The sequence below is a fragment of the Pristiophorus japonicus genome, unplaced genomic scaffold, assembly GCF_044704955.1.
Source record: "Pristiophorus japonicus isolate sPriJap1 unplaced genomic scaffold, sPriJap1.hap1 HAP1_SCAFFOLD_2131, whole genome shotgun sequence".
NCBI lineage: Eukaryota > Metazoa > Chordata > Chondrichthyes > Pristiophoridae > Pristiophorus > Pristiophorus japonicus.
Window position 1 is genome coordinate 1 of NW_027251834.1, and position 6,803 is coordinate 6,803.

Consider the following 6,803-nt stretch of genomic DNA (forward strand, 5'->3'; position numbering starts at 1 on the left):
GATGGGGGAGAGAGAGCGAGAGAGACTGAGGGGGGAGGGAGAGAGAGCGAGAGAGACTGGGGGAAGAGAGAGAGAGACTGAGGGGGGAGAGAGAGAGAGAGAGACTGAGGGCGGAGAGGGAGCGAGGGAGAGTGAGGGGGGAGGGACAGAGAGAGCGAGAGAGACTGGTGGGAGAGAGAAAGAGAGACTGGGGGGGGGAGAGAGAGCCTGAGCGTGGGGGGGGGTTGGAGAGAGAGAGAGACTGAAGGGGAAGAGAGAGAGACTGAGGGGGGCGGGGAGAGAGAGAGAAAGACTGGGGGGGGAGCGAGAGAGAGAGACTGAGGGGCGGGGAGAGAGAGAAACTGAGGGGGGAGAGAGCGAGATAGAGACTGAGGGGGGAGAGAGAGAGACTGAGGGGGGGGAGAGAGAGAGAGAGAGAGAGACTGAGGGGGAGAGAGAGAGAGAGACTGAGGGGGGAGAGAGAGAGACTGAGGGGGTAGAGAGAGAGACTGAGGGGGGAGAGAGAGCGAGAGAGACTGATGGGGGAGGGAGAGAGAGTGAGAGAGACTGGGGGGAGAGAGAGAGAGAGAGACTGGGGGAGAGAGAGAGAGAGAGACTGAGGGGGGAGAGAGAGCGAGAGAGACTGAGGGGGGAGGGAGAGAGAGCGAGAGAGACTGGGGGAGAGAGAGAGAGAGACTGAGGGGGGAGAGAGCGAGAGAGACTGAGGGGGGAGAGAGAGCAAGAGTGACTGCGGGGGGGGGGGAGGTGGGCGAGAGCGAGAGTAACTGGGGGGCGAGAGCGAGAGAGACGGGGGGGCGAGTGAGAGAGAGAGAGAGAGAGACTGAGGGGGTGAGAGAGAGATTGAGGGGGGCAGAGAGAGAGAGAGACAGGGGCAAGGGAGAGAGAGAGAGAGAGAGAGAGGGATGGGTGAGAGAGAGAGAAAGAGAGAGAGAGAGACTGAGGGGCAAGGGAGAGAGAGAGAGCGAGAGAGACTGAGAGGGGAGAGAGAGCAAGAGTGACTAGGGAGTGCGAGAGAGACTGGGGGGGCGAGAGTGATAGAGAGAGACTGAAAGGGGGGGAAGAGACGGAGGGGTGTGGTAGTGAGAGAGAAAATGACTGGGGGGAGAGGTGGAGAGAGAGAGAATCGGGGAGAGGTGGAGAGAGGCTGGGGGAGAGTGGGGAGAGAGAGAGACGAGGGGGAGAGAGAGAGAGACTGGGAGAGGGTGACGGGGGGAGAAGGAAAGAGAGAGAGACTGGGGGGGAAGAGAGAGAGGGAAAGACTGCGGGCAATGGAGAGAGAGTGAGATTGAGGGACTGGGGAGAGAGTGAGACTGCGGGGGAGAGAGAGAGAGAGAGAGAGACAGGGGGACAGGGGAGAGAGTGAGACGGGGGGGGGGGGGGAGAGAGAGAGAGTGAGAGAAAGAGACTGAGGAGGGAGAGAGAAAGAAAGAGAGATAGAGACTGAGGGGGGAGAGAGAGACTGAGGGGCAAGGGAGAGAGAGAGAGAGAGAGAGACTGAGGGGCAAGGGAGGGAGAGAGAGAGAGAGAGACAGGGGTGAGTGAGAGAGAGAGAGAGAGACTGAGGGGCAAGGGGAGAGAGAGAGAGAGAGAGACTGAGGGGGGAGAGAGTGATGTCATGTATCCCGACATGTTTATTGCTTGTACTATTACATATGATGTGCCAGCAGAGGGCACTACTATGGGAAACTTGTACACCAGCTGTCTGGTCACTAAGGTGTGCCACCAGAGGGTACTTGCAGTGGGAGACTTGTGGGTTACCTGTATAGGTGTGCCAGGCCTAGTGTAAAAGGCAGGCCACCATGTGTGATCCTCACCCTGGAGTTATATTAAATGGACTAAGGTCACTACAGTTCAAGCGCAATACATTGCCTCGTGGAGTCATGATCAGAGCATCCAAAGACATAACAATTGGCGACTTGATTATGGACTTTCACGCAAAAATGGCTAACCTTGGTACGTTGCAGCAGTTCGCCGATGGTGATGATTGGGACGCCTTTGCGGAGAGGTTCGACCATGCCTTCACAGCAAACGACCTGGCAGGCGATAATCCAGCCACACTGGCGAATAAGCGCAGAGCTATCCTGCTAACCAGTTTGGGGCCCACTGTCTATGGCCTCGTCAGGGACTTGCTGGCACCAGCGAAGACAGCGACCAAGACGTATGCGGAGCTTGTAACGCTGATTCAAAAGCAACTCAAGCCCAAAGAGAGCATCCTCACAGCCAGACACCGGTTTTATACCCGCCGACGACCCGAAAGCCAGGAAATCGCGAAATATGCTGCAGACCTCACTGAAGCGAACACCTCACTGAAGCGCTGCAGGATATCTTCGTCATCGGAATCGGCCACGAGGGCCTTCTTCACAGGCTACTATCTGCGGATACCACAGTCACACTGCAGAAGGCCATCACCGTGGGCCAGGCATTCATGACCTCGACCTGCGGCTCTAGGTGGATGACTCATCCTCAGGACTCAAACCTGGCAAGTGCTGTACACAGATTGGCGCCTTTTAGAGGCTGGACTGTAGAACGTGAATCTCCTCAGGGGAGAGAGAACAGGCCCCTGAGTCCCTTAACTCAAAGTCCGGCGAGGTGGGGGGGCTAGTCGAGTAGCTCCATGTTGGCGTTGTGGAGGGAATCTCAGGGCGCACCAGTGCCGTTTTAAAGACTGTGTGTAAAGGCTGCAGCACAAAGGGCCCAGCGAATGTGCAAGAGAAATATAACTCAGGGTCGATGAAGAGTCTGCAGATGGCCATGAATCCAGCGCGGATTATGAAACGATAGGCACTCAGCCCCACGATGAGGTATATGGCATGTTTACCTGCACCACCGAGTGTTCCCCGTTGAGGATGGACGTTGAGATAGATGGCGTTCCAGTCTTCATGGAAGTGGACACGGGGGCGAGCCAGTCAGTAATGAATCAAGGAGCCTTTGCGAGGCTATGGGACAATCAAGCTGAACGACCCAAGTTGGTCCCGGTTCAGGCAAAACTGCGCACCACTGATGAACTTATCCCAGTCGTTGGTAGTGCAGATGTACAGGTACTCCATGATGGTGCGGTGCACAGGTTACCTCTGTGGATTGTTGCAGGTGATGGACCAACGCTACTCGGAAGAAGGTGGATGGAGAAGATCCATTGGAAGTGGGAAGACTTCATCCCTCCAGCAATCGACGCCCTCCGCGCTCGGAGGCAAAGCAAGCCCTCACCTGAGGGTGGACCCGGCACCAGAGAGCAGACCAGCACAGCACCCGAGGCACAGACCGCTCAGCACGACTGTGTGGAGATGATCCAGCTGAGACGACCCGAATGCACCTTCCGTGCTCCAGAGGCAGGACTCCGGAGGAAGAAAATCGGCTCCAAAGGCGACTTCCCGTCTTCAGTGGGAGAACCCAGGGGGAAGAAGATCACCACAGTCGACATCGTGGATGGAGGAAAGATGGCGCCCAAACCACGAGGTGAAGCGCTGAAGAAAAAGATGGCGGCGGCCAGACCACGAGGTGCAGCGCTGATGGAGCAACACGTGGCACCAAACGGAGAAGAGGATTGGGGTAAAGAAAGGAAGGCTCTCTTAAAGGAGGCCTGCAACCCACCACAATTAAAGGGACAGTTCCACATTTTTCAAACAATGTCAGAGCAACTGTGAGTTAATGAAAAATGTGCAATTGATGATCAGAATTGTGTGCATGCAATAAGCATAGAAGAGTCTCAATGTAATAGCAGCTGTGAGCCAGATGTAAGATGCGAAATTGATCAGAGTTGTATACATGCAATAAGCAAAGAAAAGGCGCGCGATCGCGATCGGAGCTACAGGTTATTTACAATGCGTAATGAAACGTTGTGCGATGTAGGATTTCAACTGCATTCAGTCAGTGCAGCGGGCAGACACCCATCGGGAGCACACAGGTCCAGCGAGCTACCCAATGTAGTAGCCTGCGTCCCTGGGACCAGAGTTGTGCACCGTGGAGTGTAGCCACAAGCAACCAATACACACGAGCTGCAGAGCAAGCGATCTCAGGAGGGCAACGACACCGGTATCGGTACCCTGCCCCTGATCAGCTCTGCCTCTCAGACACCCGATGGCACCAACCGCCACGAGTCTGAAAGAGCAAACTGTGCCAAGGCGCAGCCCCCAGACCCCATCGCCACAAAGGCCATACCCGGGAATGAAAGGTCACCCGCAACAGTTCTCCCAAAGGGGACTGGGACCAGCCAGGATCCCAAACCAAACAATGCCCAGGTAAGCGAGTCAGCAGTTCCCTGTGCACTGCTAGACAACGAGCAGCAGCGACCCAGGGCGCAAAGAAAGGACAGGGTGCTCACAGGCATCTGTGAACCTGCCCGACGCTAGGAGCAATGGCAACAGCCCCGAGAGCAGGCAACTTGAGCCAACCGGATTCCCACTGTCAGCACTGGGCATCGTGCCACCACCACACTGCCTGGACACCATCCAGCAGTTCTGGAACTAGCTCGTCCTTACGCACCGGTTATCGATCCCCAGTACATATCGATAATGTATTTCACCAGTCGAATGTCTCACAACTGAACCACAATGTAATGCAAACTTTTTTTTCTGGACTTGAATGTAATGAGCCTCCGGCATAATCTATATGTGGGGGGGGGGGGGGGGTGGCGGGGGGAGAGAATGGAGTGGTCATGGACACACACAAACAGCAACCACCAGCACTCTACTGCCAATGAAACACTAACCACTCACCCAAGATCGAAACAACTCGCCAAGAGTCAAGCAGATGGAGCTAAGCTCAGAGCACAGTCAATGCAGAGGCGATTTGCACATAAAGGCTTGGGGGAGAGTGATGTCATGTATCCTACATGGTTACTGCTTGTACTATTACAAGGTGTGCCACCAGAAGGCACTGCATTGGGAGACTTGCAGCTTACCTGTACAGGTGTGCCTGGAATAGTATAAAAGGCAGGCCATCAGGTGTGATCCTCACTCTGGAGTTATCAGTAAAGGACTACGGTCACTACAGTTCAAGTACAACACATTGGCCTCGTGGAGTCATTATCAGAGCATCTAAAGACATAACATAGCCATCCTTTGCTGGTTTCTAAACATTTCCCAATCCTCTGGCCTTCCACTAATCTTTGCAACATTGTAATCAATTTGATACCATCCTTTACTCCCTTCGTTAGTCACGGAAGGTTTATCCTTCTCTTAGTCTTCCTTTCTCACTGGAATATATCTTTGCTGAGAGTTATGAAATATCTCCTTAAATGTTTGCCACTGCTCATCCACCGTTATACACTTTAATCTCTCGGCCCTGGAATGTGTACTCCCAGCGAGAGGCAGAGCAGAAGGTGGCACCGGTAACAACCCCTCCCCCCCCCCCCGCCCCCTCGAGCTGTTGAATGACATGTTGCTGGGGCTGTATCACTGACCAGACCAGAGGATGAGTAGAGGTCCCAGACTGACGAGGGGCCCGTGGGGCGGGGTCTGTTCCACCTTTTGTTTTACAGCTGGCGCCCCTGCTCTTACTGTTCTTCCTCATGCTGCTATGCATACTGGAGTTTGTCATCGCCGGTTTAGTCTTCTTCCTTCACTTCACGCTCGTCGTAAAGGAGTTTCACGGTAAGATAGAGCCAGAGATACTGACACTGCTGGGGGAGAATTTCACATCCAAACTGTCCAGTTTGTGCAACACCCTGCCCTCCCTCGGCAAGCTCGAGGTTCCGTCTGTCTGAGCAGTTACAAAACTCAGGCCTCCCCTGCAGTGTGGAAGTTGCCCCCACCCTTTGCTTCCTTCGAATCACCCATCAATCACCCCCCCCTCCCCGCTGACCTACACTGGCTCCCGGTCCAGCAACACCTCGATTATAAAAAAAAGAATCTTCCATTCTCATGTTCAAATCCCTCTATCAGCCCATTCGGCCCATCGTGCCTGTGCCAGTTCTTTGAAAGAACCTCCAACTCGTCCCTTTCCCCAAAGCACTGTAACTTTTCCCCCTTCAAGTAGTTACACAATTCCCTTTTGAAGTTGCTATTGAATTGTTTCCACATTGTTTCAGGCAGTGCGCGCCAGATCACAACAACTCGCTGCATAAAAACACTTCTCATCTCCTCTTTGATTCTTTTGCCGATTACCTTCAATCTATGTCATCTGGTAACTGACCCTCCTGGCACTGCAAACAGTTTCTCCTTATCTATTCTTAAAACCCCTCATAATTTTAACCATTATTAAATCTCCCCTTAACCTTCTCTGCTCTAAGGAGAACAATCCCAGCTTCTCCAGTCTCTCCATGTAACTGAAGTCCCACATCCCTGGTACCATTCTGGTCAATCTCCCCTTAACCTTCTCTGCTCTAAGGAGAACAATCCCAGCTTCTCCAGTCTCCCCATGTAACTGAAGTCCCACATCCCCGGTACCATTCTGGTCAATCTCCCCTTAACCTTCTCTGCTCTAAGGAGAACAATCCCAGCTTCTCCAGTCTCTCCATGTAACTGAGGTCCCACATACCCGGTACCATTCTGGGCAATCTCCCCTTAACCTTCTCTGCTCTAAGGAGAACAATCCCAGCTTCTCCAGTCTCTCCATGTAACTGAAGTCCCACATCCCCGGTACCATTCTGGTCAATCTCCCCTTAACCTTCTCTGCTCGAAGGAGAACAATCCCAGCTTCTCCAGTCTCCCCATGTAACTGAAGTCCCACATCCCCGGTACCATTCTGGTCAATCTCCCTCTGCACCCTCTCCCAGGCCTTCACATCCTGCCTAAAGTGTGGTGCCCCAATCTCCAGACAGGGGATATTTATTGGATACTGGAGGCCACATGGAGGGATGGTGAAGG